Raw genomic sequence first — 12,524 nt, forward strand, 5'->3', positions numbered from 1 at the left:
ATTTAGAACAATAATAATGATATCCATTTTTATAATTATAATAATTATAACTACTGTATTTAAAGTATTTGAATAAGATTGTGCCTATCTTTTTCACTTTAATACTTTTCTTTAAAATAAAATGTTTTAAAAAATGCATAGTTATATGTGCTCTTTATTTTTGTTTCAGCACTAAGTGGTCAGTCACAGACATACACAGGCATATACACTCAGGCACTCAGAGGCACTCCTTAACAAATGACTTCGTAAACAACTTACGCAAGTAAAATCCTAACTGAAGCTCAATATCACCCTGGTATTGTAATCATTCACCCTTACTGCTTACCTACTCTCCATATTGCTCCACCTTGCCATCGTTCAGCAACTGGTCCCATACTCACCCTTCCTTTACCTCCAGGGTTCTTGCTCCCCAAAAGCTCGACTCTCTTACTGGTGCTTGGCAACTGGCAGGCCTGAAACTGGGTCGGAAAATAAAGACCATGTCCAAGGATTAAATGAAACTAGGAATGAAGAGGATTGTGTAAACCATGTGGCGTTCATGGCAGGAAAACATATCTCGGCTATAGGGTGTGTGTGTGTGTGTGTGTGTGTGTGTGTGTGTGTGTGTGTGTGTGTGTGTGTGTGTGTGTGTGTGTGTGTGTGTGTGTGTGTGTGTGTGTGTGTGTGTGTTATATGAGCCAATAAAGCAAGCAATCAAATCATGAAGCAACTGGCTAAGGCGTCTCCTAACCGCTAATGAGAAAGAGAGAGAAAGGAAATCACTTTAGTTAACATATTCAATGTTATGATTAAAGCATGACGTTTGGGCAATTATGTTGAGGTAGTGCATTTTCCTATTGTGTTAAAATGATTTAGGTCGACCAGCCTTTCCATCTGCTGGAGACAGTGTGTTGTGGAGTTGAGTTTTGAACTGGGGAGAGAGTCATGAGGCTCACTTGGTTGGGATGGGGAGGGAGAGGGAGGGTTGAATCACATTTGGAAGCCAGAGATGGAGAAGAATTCCATTAACAACATCTGGAATTCCAACTGCATCTGAACTGCCAGACACACAGCAGGCCAACAGGATGGCGGTTGGAGGGGGTATTTCCATTGTGTATGCTGAGTATATCACTGTAAATGCACAGTACATGTTTTATGTGTATGAGTCTACCTCCATGCCCTGCGAACTTGTCAGACGTGTGTTTGTGGGGATTTGTGTGTGTGTGTGTGTGCACATACTCTTTTCCCAGCTGATTCTTCAGTATGAAAAACAACCTCAGCATATTCCTCCCCACAACTCCCTTTCTATCTCTCTCCCTCCCTCTCCTTCTTCCCCTCTCTCTCTTTCTTCTCTGTGTAATTGGAAACAGTTTCTTCCCTTTTGGCTAAATTACTAACTTTTTTCACAAGCCCTAACAAAGACCACTCCGCTCAATAACCTCCTCATCTCCCTGCCCCTCTTTCATCATCCAGCTCTCATTGCTCTTTCCAAATTGATGAACAGATGAAAACCCACTATTTTCTTAATCTCGCTCTCTTATCCATCCATCTCTCTTCCCCTCTCTATGGGGCCTACATTTCTTGCAGTCCAACACATTATATGCATTATATGCACCCCAGACAATGTCCCTGCTCTCTCTTTCTTTTGCTTTCCCTATATTTCCCCAGTCTCTCTATCTCTCCAGGAGAGACTTCCTGGGGCTGTTTTAGTTGCAGTGCCGCAGACCTGCTAATGAATGGGCCTTGGTGATGAGGAAGTCACCGTCTGTCTGCCACAGAATGACATCACTGTCTGGCCAGGCAACCCATGATGAATAGGACCTAGAATCTTTGCTGACCACATGACTTGAACAGGCAAAACTCTGGCCCCAAGGCCAACTGAAGTTGTTTTGGTCAGGTCAATTGGTCAGGAAGAACAGGATGATCTCATAGACTAGACGTAACATAGTAAATGAAAATCTGGGACACTCAAATGAGTATGATATGTTATGTTTAATAAGGCTACATAAGACAGAAGATTACTTAAGACAAAAACAAAAGGAGGGTGGTTGGTTGGGGGGTTGGGGGTGCGTATAACACAAATGTCTAGCAACCCAAAGGTTGCACGCTCTAATTTCATCATTGACAACTTTAGCACTTTGTGACATCTGCTGATGTAAAAAGGGCTTTATAAATACATTTGATTGATTGATTTTAGCTAATTAACAACTTTGCAACTACTTAGCTAACCCTTTGTCACGACTTCCACCGAAGTCGGCCCCTCTCCTTGTTCGGGCGGCATTCGGCGGTCGAAGTCGCTGGCTTACTAGTCACCACCGATCTATGTTTCCCTGTTCGTTTTGTTTTGTCTTAATTATACACACCTGTTTATGATTCCCTGATTAGGTTCATTATTTAACCCTCTGGCTTCCCTGGTTGTCTTGTCCGTGATTGTTCATGTTTTATGGTTGTTGGAGGTGTTTCTCCCAACCCTGTTATTTTGCTGTGGGAGAAGTTTTATTGTGGTTTTTTGAGTAAACACGTTTGTTTGCACTCATCCCTGTGTCCTGCGCCTGACTCCGCTACTTCTCCAAACGAAAGCGTTACACCCTTCCCCTAATCCTTTAACCTAACTCCTAACCATAACTTTAAACCTAACCTTAACCCCTAGTCTAGCTAATGTTAGCCACCTAGCTAACGTTAGCCACAACAAATTATAATTTATAACATACTGTTTCATACAAATTGCATCTAAAAATATCTAACAAAATGTAATTCATAACATATGCAAATGGTTCGACATCCACAAATTAATACATACCTTACCAAACGTAACATGTAATAATTTGAGTGTCCCGGATTTTCCTTTACTGTGTTATGTTTATCCCTGAGTCCAGGTTGAAAATTGAAGGTCCTACTCATGACCATTGCTGTAAAACAGTGGCGGTCAGTGACGTTTAATTCGTGTGTCATTCATATTCCATTCACCCAGCTCAATGTAACATCGATAGGTTTAGGCTACTACATGATACTCAAATTTTCCCTATACCCATCATGAGGTTGCTACAACCTAGCCTATGAATGAAAGTTTACAATGTAGGTGCAGAGGTCCAGAGAAGAATTTGGTGACAGACAGTGACACATCCAATACCACCTTGCACTCTCTTGCCTGCATCTAGCTGATCTAGAGTGTAATCATTAGTCCAACACTTGCAAACAGGAGTTTCTATTGGACAAATTCAGGTATGTTCATCCCCGTTTTGTTCCGTTTGCTTCTGTTTAAGAAATGTTTTTTTGGCGGAATGAATACACCCCAGATCATACGCAACCACAGTTCACTTTAAAAGCAGCCACATACAAACAGCGTGATCATTTGCTCGTTGAATAAATTCCTTCTCGCATCTACGTGCTCTCCTCCTCATACACCTTTTCCCTTTGCTAGTGGACTTCAGTGCACAACACATCAGCTGTCTGTTACCAGGTGAAAAAAACATTTCCAAGCCAAACCTTTATATCATAACCGCTAACCTCTACGCACAGCCTACATCGTTGTCACCATAATAGCTATTAATCAACATAGCTACTAGAACTAACGCATAAGTAAACCTGCTACAATCATGCAGTACAGTGTACAGTCAGCAAGCAGTTTAGCATTTACACCGGTGGGCCCCGGTGGCAATAAATTAATTAGGGCTGACCCCATTTAGTTGACTGGTTGATTGTTTGGTGAATAGGCTGTTGGTCAACCCGAGAGTTCTTTCATTGAGCAGTAGCAAAAAAATAAAATAATATATATATATATATAATATAAAAAAATAGATAGTTGTTGCTGTCCATGGGTCAGACACACATCAGTGCGCTGTTGAATTGACACCTTTTCCTAGACCACGTTGCTATGTGAATAATAGCAAAGTTAACCAGCATATCGGTGTTGAGAACAACGCGGCGGAGGCAGCAGCAGGATGAGTAGATGAGAAAACAGCCCAAGCCTTAGGAGAGAGGAAACCCCAACTTAGGTCTATAATCAGTAGTCTAACTTCAAATGTGCCTGGCTTTATAAATCATCAATATATCTACAGAAATAAGACAAATCCTGCTTGGGTTGCATATTTGAGTCTTTGTTTAATAGTCTACTGATTCCGTGAGCACCAAGCCTGTAACAACATGTCAAGTAAACAATTTTACAAATTCTGCTGTTTTTAAGCTTTGCTTTGCTGTAATAAAGGCTTTACACTTATTTTTCGTCAGAACGGCCTCTGGTATTATTTATCATTGATTTAGTGTTATTTACACTGTTCCAAATTGTCAGAAAAATAATATTTAGAATGATAATAATAATAACACTCATTTTTCTTGATCTCCTTATTGTTATTATTACTATTATTATTATGATTGATCATAAGTAATGTCATTATCATTAGTAGGCTTAGTATAGCAGCCATGTATAACCACCATTGAGCTGTAGGCTTAACAGCGCATGCTGTTTAGTCCTAATAGCATAACTTACTTAGGCCTAGATTTCAATACTTATATAGGCTACTGTATCAATCAATCATACATTTTTTCATGTCATCACACAGCATATGACTCATTCATAATTTAAAATGCAATCAAGCATTTTAGTTTAAAAATAAATAAAGCGAGCATTTAATAATTAGCTTAAACAATAAATAAACCGTTCCATTTTGGAAATTGCATTCACAAATGAATGCGATTGTTTTTAGTCTTTGCGGTAATTAAAGCTTAACATAAAAATGTTGCAACAGACTCTCTGGTAGGCTTAAAATGTATTTAGTGTTGTTTACATTGTTCCAAGCGGTGAGAAATTATATTGTAATTTATAAAACACTTGTTTGGCACACATCATATGCACGCAGCGCTTGCTCCTTACCTTCTTTTCTTGATCTTACATTTTTTTCCACAACTAGTCAAATGTATTCCACACATCTGACTTTCCCTTAACCTCCTGAGCAACCAGTAAACATTCACACGTTTCAAGTTTATTTGTCACATCCTCTGCATTCATTTTGAGGTCAAACAAAATACAATTTTATTGGTCACACACACATATTTAGCATATGTTATTTGCGGGTGTAGCAAAACGCTTGTGTTCCTAGCTCCAACAGTGCAGTAGTATCTAACAATTCACAACAATACACAAATCTAAAAGTAAAAAAATGGATTTAAGAAATATATAAATATTAGGACGAGCAATGTCGGAGTGGCAATGACAAAAAAAATACAGTAGAATAGAATACAGTATATTCACATGAAATGAGTAAAGCAGTATGTAAACATTATTTAAGTGACTAGTGTTCCATTATTAAAGTGACCAGTGGCTCCATGTCTATGTACATAGGGCAGCAGCCTTGTAACGGCTTTGGTAGTCGCGTTTGCAGGAATGAGGCGCAGGAAGCAACGAACACAGGGAGTGGTGTTTTTAATAACACTTTGAAGAAAAACCAAAGTTCCCAAACACAGGGGAATAAATACAATGTGCGACAATGCCAAGCCGACACGAACAAGACAGTCAACATACAACAATTAATCCCGCACAACAAGGAGCGGGCCAGCTAAACTAAATAGCCCCTCTAATGGCTAATTGACCACAGGTGTCGAAAATAAAAAAAGGGAAAAGCAAAAGGGAATCGGTGGCAGCTAATAGGCTGGTGACGACGACCGCCGAGCGCCACCTGAGCAGGAGGGGGCGCCACCCGAGCAGGAGGGGGCGCCACCGTCGGTGGGAATCTTGACAAGCCTCTACTGTGCAGGGTTTAGTAACCGGGTGGTAGCTGGCTAGTGATTGCTATTTGAGATAGAAGCCTTGAGATAGAAGCTATTTTTCAGTCTCTTGGTCCCAGCTTGGATGCACCTGTATTGACCTTGCCTTCTGGATGGTAGCGGTGCGAACAGGCTGTGGCTCATGTGGTTGATGTCCTTGAGGATCTTTTTAGCCTTCCTGTGACATCGGGTGCTGTAGATGTGCTGGAGGGCAGGCAGTGTGCTCCTGGTGATGCGTTTGGCAGACCGCTCCACCCTCTGGATAGGGTTGCGGTTGCGGGCGGTGCAGTTGTCATACCAGGCGGTGATACAGCCTGACAGGATGCTCTCAATTGTGCATCTGTAAAAGTTTGTGAGGGTCTTAGGGGCCAAGCCAAATTTCTTGAGCCTCCTGAGGTTGAAGAGGCGCTGTCTTCACCACACTATCTGTGTGGGTGGACCATTTCAGATTGTCAGTGATGTGTATACCGAGGAACTTGAAGCTTTCCACCTTCTCCACTGCTGTCCTGTCGATGTGGATAGGGGCATGCTCCCTCTGCTGTTTCCTGAAGTCAACGATCAGCTCCTTAGTTTTCTTGACATTAAGCTGTCTCGTCATTGTTGGTAATCAGGCCTACTACTGCTGTGTCGTCTGCAAACTTGATGATTGAATTGGAGGCCTGCGTTGCCATGCGTTGCCATGCAGTCATGGATGAACAGGGAGTACAGGAGGTGAAGGTGTTGTTTCCTACCTTCACCACCTGGGGGCTACCACCTGGGACCCAGTTGCACAGGGCGGTCTTCAGACCCAGTCTGAGGTTAATGATGACCTTGGAGTGTACTATGGTGTTGAAGGCTGAGGTATAGTCAATGAACAACATTCCTACATAGATATTCCTCTTGTCTAGATGGGATAGGGCAGTATGCAGTGCGATGGCAATTGCATCGTCTGTGGATATATTGGGGCGGTATGCAAATTGAGGTGGGTCTAGGGTGTTAAGTAAAGTGGAGGTGATATGATTTTGGTCTCCCAAGTGGTGCAGCTGTCTAAGGCATTGCATCTCAGTGCTTGAGGCATCACTACAGACATCCTGGTTCGAATCCAGGCTATATCACAACTGCCAATGATTGGGAGTCCCATAGGGTGGCAAACAATTGGCCCAGTGTCGTCCGGGTTTGGCCGGTATAGGCCGTCATTGCAAGTAAGAATTTGTTCTTAACTGACTTTCCTAGTTAAATAAATCCTTAACTAGCCTCTAAAGGCACTTCATGATGACAGAAGTGAGAACTGCAGGGCGATAGTCATTGAGTTCAGTTACCTTTGCTTTCTTGGGTACAGGAACAATAGTGGACATCTTGAAGCAAGTGGGGACAGCAGACTGGGATAGGGAGAGATTGAATATGTCCGTAAACACTCCAGCCAGCAGGTCTGCGCATGCTCTGAGGACACGGCTTGGGATGCCGTCTGGGCCAGCAGCCTTGTGAGGGTTAACACGCTTAAATGTCTTACTCACGTTGGCCATGGATAACGAGAGCCCACAGTCCTTGGGAGCGGAATCCTGGATTAATTCTCTGATCCTTTGATTGGGTGGACAACATGTCCGAGCTCTGATAGGTTGGAGGACATCGTCTGGAAGTTGTAATAATTACTGTGTAAGTCTATAGAAGGGTGGTAAGAACCAGGATGGGGGTGAGAACCATGAGCCTCTGAGGTTTTCAAATCAAGTCAAATCAAATTGTATTTATCACATGCGCCGAATAGAACGCGTTTAGACATTATCGTGAAATGCTTACTTATAAGCCCTTAACCAACAATGCAGTTTTAAGAAAACTAAGAGATAAGAAAAATATTTACTAAATAAACTAAAGTAAAAAATAAATGAGCAATAATAAAATAACAATAACGAGGCTATATACAGGGGGTACCGGTACCGAGTCAATGTGCGGGGGTACAGGTTAGTCGAGGTAATTGGGTTAATATGTACATGTGGGTAGGGGTAAAGTGACTATGCATAGATAATAGATAATAAACAGCAAGCAGCAGCAGCGTAAAAAAAGGGGGGGTCAATGTATATAGTTTGGGTAGCCATTTGATTAGCTGATCAGCAGTCTTATGGATTGGGGGTAGAAGCTGTTAAGAAGCCATTTGGACCTAGAGTTGGCACTCCGGTACCACTTCCTGTGCAGTAGCAGAGAGAACAGTCTATGACTAGGGTGGCTGGAGTCTTTGGCAATTTTTAGGGCCTTCCACTGACACCGTTTGTTATAGAGGTCACGGATGTCAAGAAGCTGGACCCCAGGGATGTACTGGGCCTTACGCCTTACCCTCTGTAGCGCCTTGCGGTCGGAGGCTGAGCAGTTGCCATACCAGGCGATGATGCAACCAGTCAGGATGCTCTCGATGGTGCAGCTGTATAACTTTTTGAGGATCTGAGGACCCATGCCAAATCTTTTCAGTCTCCTGAGGGGTAATAGTCGTTGTCATGCTTCACAACTGTCTTGGTGTGTTTGGACCATGATAGTTTGTTGGTGATGTGAACACGAAGGAACTTGAAGGTCTCAACCTGCTCCACTTTAGCCCCGCTGATGAGAATGGGGGCCTGTTCGGCCATCCTTCTCCTGTAGTCCACGATCATCTCCTTTGTCTTGATCACGTTGAGGGAGAAGTTATTGTCCTTGGACCACACTTCTAGGTCTCTGACCTCCTCCCTATAGACTGTCTTATCGTGATCAGGCCTACCACCGTTGTGTCATCGACAAACTTAATGATCGCGTTGGAGTCGTGCTTTCCCACGCAGTCGTGGGTGAACAGGGAGAGCAGGAGGGAACCAAGCACGCTATGGTGGTCTGCTTGAAACATGTAGGTATTACAGACTCGGCCAGGGACAGGTTGAAAATGTCAGTGAAGACACCTGCCAGTTGATCAGCCCATGCTCAGAGTACACGTCCTGGTAATTTATCTGGCCCTGCGTCCTGTTTAAAGGTCTTACATCGGCTACGGCGAGCGTGATCACACAGTCGTCTGGATCAGCTGGTGCTCTCATGCATGCTTCAGTGTTGCTTGCCTCGAAGCACGCATAGAAGTAATTTAGCTCGTCTGGTAGGCTTGTGTCACTGGGCAGCTCGCCACTGGGCTTCCCTTTGTAGTCTGTAATGGTAATAGTATTGAAGTCAATGTACCCAGACGAGGACCGAAACTAGCTGTCCTCTGGGTACACTGTGGTGCTACCCTACAGAGTGCTGTTGAGGCTACTGTAGATGTTCATTGCAAAACAGTGTGTTTTAATAAATTATTTGGTGACGTGAATATATTAAGTATAGTTCTATCGAAAAAGGCTAACTTTAATGCTTCACTGTTTTTATTTTTATGAAATTCACTGAGGATTGTTCTCCCCGTCCTCCTCTGAGGAGCCTCCTGTGCTGTAAAACTATCCTGAGATATAACACAAATTGAATTTACTGTACTTGTACAGTTTTCCCCAAACCTCTCCTCCAGCACCCCCAATCATTGCACGTATTCAGTGTATTCCAGTACCCACACAGGGTAAAGGCCTGGTGTAGCGAGTGAGTATATAGGCTACACATGACTTCATTTTCAAACAGCCATGCCACATCCTGCACAAGCTCTAAATACACAAAATAAAACGTGTCATTATCTATACTCAACACCACACATGTTCATTCAAATAGGCACACTGACACAAATATGCTTGTACACACAGAAACAAAGACACCTGCACTTGTTTGTATGGTATTTGCCCTGTGTGCATATTTGTGGTGTGTTGCTGGACTGAATGGAAAAGAGAAAGGGTGGAAAGAAAGATGGTATGTCTAATATTCACAGTCTTCAATTACATATTCTATTAGTTTCACTGGAAAGACAATTTCCTCACTTATAGGTCTATAGTGTGTGTGTGTGTGTGTGTGTGTGTGTGTGTGTGTGTGTGTGTGTGTGCGTGCGTGTGTGTGTTTTTGTTAAATTATCCTTGTGGGTACCAGAAGTCTTCACACGGATAGTAAAACAAGGAAAATACGGACAAGTGGAGACAACAAATGTGTGTGTGTGTAGCTTGTATTACTATCCTTGAGGTTACCGGAAATCCCCACCAGAAGTCCCCACAAGGATAGTAAAACAAAATTCTCCCTTGTGGGGGAAAAGGCTATTTTAGGCTTAGGGTTTAGGGTTAGAATTAGGGTTAAGGGTTAGGAGTTAAGGGGTTAGGTTTAGGGGTTATGGTTAAGGTGTTAGGGAAAACAGAAATTTGAATGGAAATCAATTTTAGGTCCCCACAAGGATAGTAAAACAAACGTGTGTGTGTGTGACTGCATGTGTGTGTTCTTGCAGATGTGGTAATATTCCTCCTTTTCTCCAATTCAATAACTCATATCTCCTTACAAACTGTTTTATTTCTAATCCTTTCTCTGTTTTCCTTTGTGGTGCAGTATGTCTCTCTCCCACCAGTGATGAATCTGCACACAGCTATCACGGTATGGTCGAAGTGGCTGCATTAATGTGCTGCTATGTAAGTTATACCATCTGTCTGCACTTTGACTATGGTGTGGTGTTAGTTATTTTTAGTCAAACAAGGTATTGTGTGAAAATAATACAGGTGGTAGGAAGTTGAACAATCATGCTTTTTTTCTTCTTATATAGCACCGTTTCCCAAACTAAGCAAGAAGAGACTTCCCAGCAAGAGCTGCTGAATCACTCTCCCTCCTTCCCTCCTCTCCCAAACCCCAGCCACCCTTGCTCTGACTCAGTCACATCCGTTAGGAAACTCCCCTGCATTAATCTGGGCCTGGTCTGGACTACTGGCACTTTTAATCTGGCAGCAAAATATGCACACAATGTTAGTCTAGAGCACATGAGAGGGCAGAGAGACGTCTTTTACCTCATGCTGTTTCCGATTACCCAGATATCACTCTTTCAAGTTGTCTGCATCTTATCTCTGCATTGTCCTACAGGTCAAACTCTTGTCAGAAAAAGGACTAGAAGAAAAGAAGAGCAAGAGCGAAAGAGAGACAGTTCTGAGCAGCTACATCAGAGGTAGCATTTGAAAGTGGAGCCGGGGGCCCGTCAGTGTTATGTTACAGTGAGCGCTGGTCTGGAATCTGGACACAAAGAACCATGTGGGCCTAAACCATGTTTTTATTGCCCAGTCATCAGAATGGATTGGCCTGGCTCAGTTTCCAGGGAGGGCTGGAGAGGCCTGTACTGACGAGTATACTCCTGACAGAGGTTGTTAGATTTAGCTACAACCAGAGAGCCATGCGTTTGAGCTCCATCTTCCCACACCAGAAAGTTGCTGTGTTCGGGAAACTAAATTGGGTCGGACTATTGGCAAGCCAGAGGGCGAAAATAGCCAAGCATCCTTGTCCTCCTCGAGGCCGCCTGGCGCTGTGTCCTGTAGAGCACTTAGCCTACTTGGCCAGCGGACCTTGGTCCTTGTCCTCTTCAGTCTCTCTTTCCACAGAGAGGTTTGCCAAACTCTTCCGGCCTCACTGCAACTATTGTCTCATACACCATCGCAACAGACTCCAGGCCCACAGAACATGTACAAACCCCACACCCTCCATACTGTACACCAGGGTTCCCCAACTGGCAGCCCACGGGCCAAATTCGTGGTTTTATTTGGCCCCCCAAGTTTTCTGAGCAAAAAAAACACATTTTTATTGTTGGACATAATATACTAAATTCACTAGATCAACTCCGAGTGATTTTAATTTCAGAAATCTGTTCCCAAGTATTCCCACACAGAGAGAAACGTGATCATATACAAACGTACACAAGGTTTGAAATGATGTTTGAGTCAAACATATCTGTTTGGGCTTCTAGTGGTCAATTTGCCATTTACAAATTATTTGTATTATGTTCTGACCATCTGCTTGCTGCTGAATCTAGTTGATGATCCCTGCCGTACAGCCACCCACACTGTCAACACTTTGCTCTACCTTTAACCTCAAACCTTTCTCTATTGTTACTCCCAAAAACACATAATTGTAGGAACAGGCTCTCATCTCATCCTTTGGTCTTCACTCGGTCTGACACATAAATGAGCACACATGGCTGTTGTTAATCGAGTAAAACACTATCCTGCTAGATAAGCACTTAATTGAAAGTTATGTGTCAAACACAATTGTCTCATTTCTAAAGTGGGGTTTTCCATGGAGTGAGCTGATAACAGGCTGGCAGGAGTGTGCTGGCTGGGCCGGGGTTGACGGAGCCAGGAGGGTCGACCCAGTTCAGTTGAGCCGTCCTGCACACAGAGTTGCAACAGGGCACAAAAATGTTCCGCTCAGCGACCAGAGAGCTGTAATTATAGAGGAGCTCTGCTGAGCTCGACAGGAAAAGCGTCAAGGCTTGAGAGAAGTAGCAAGGGACGGGCCAGAGGAAGAGGGCACTTCATGATGCACAAAATACTAATGAAAGAGAGGAAGGGTGGGAAAGAGGAAAGTGAGGTAGAGGGAATTGTGTGTAAGGGGTGAAGTTATGTTAAAAATTGTAACTTGTTAAGTTTCCATTGTAGTCTCTCAATTAACTTAAAACTGTATTTAGTGGTAGATACACAAACTAATTAGGGGGTTTGGCAGGTCATGTTTCAGAGGACACATGACTCAACCTTCGCCTCTCCTGAGCCCATTGGGGAGTTGCAGCGTTGAGACAAGATCGTAATCGGATATCACAAAATTGGGGGTAAAATACAAAAATAAATATTGGCAGCACTGCAGTACAAAATGCATGTATTTTATTGGCTTGACAAAGCCATATGGGGAAAAGCTATTCTAACCATCACATATTCCTCATC

This window comes from Salmo trutta, chromosome 21 (assembly GCF_901001165.1).
Source record: "Salmo trutta chromosome 21, fSalTru1.1, whole genome shotgun sequence".
NCBI classification, from domain to species: domain Eukaryota; kingdom Metazoa; phylum Chordata; class Actinopteri; order Salmoniformes; family Salmonidae; genus Salmo; species Salmo trutta.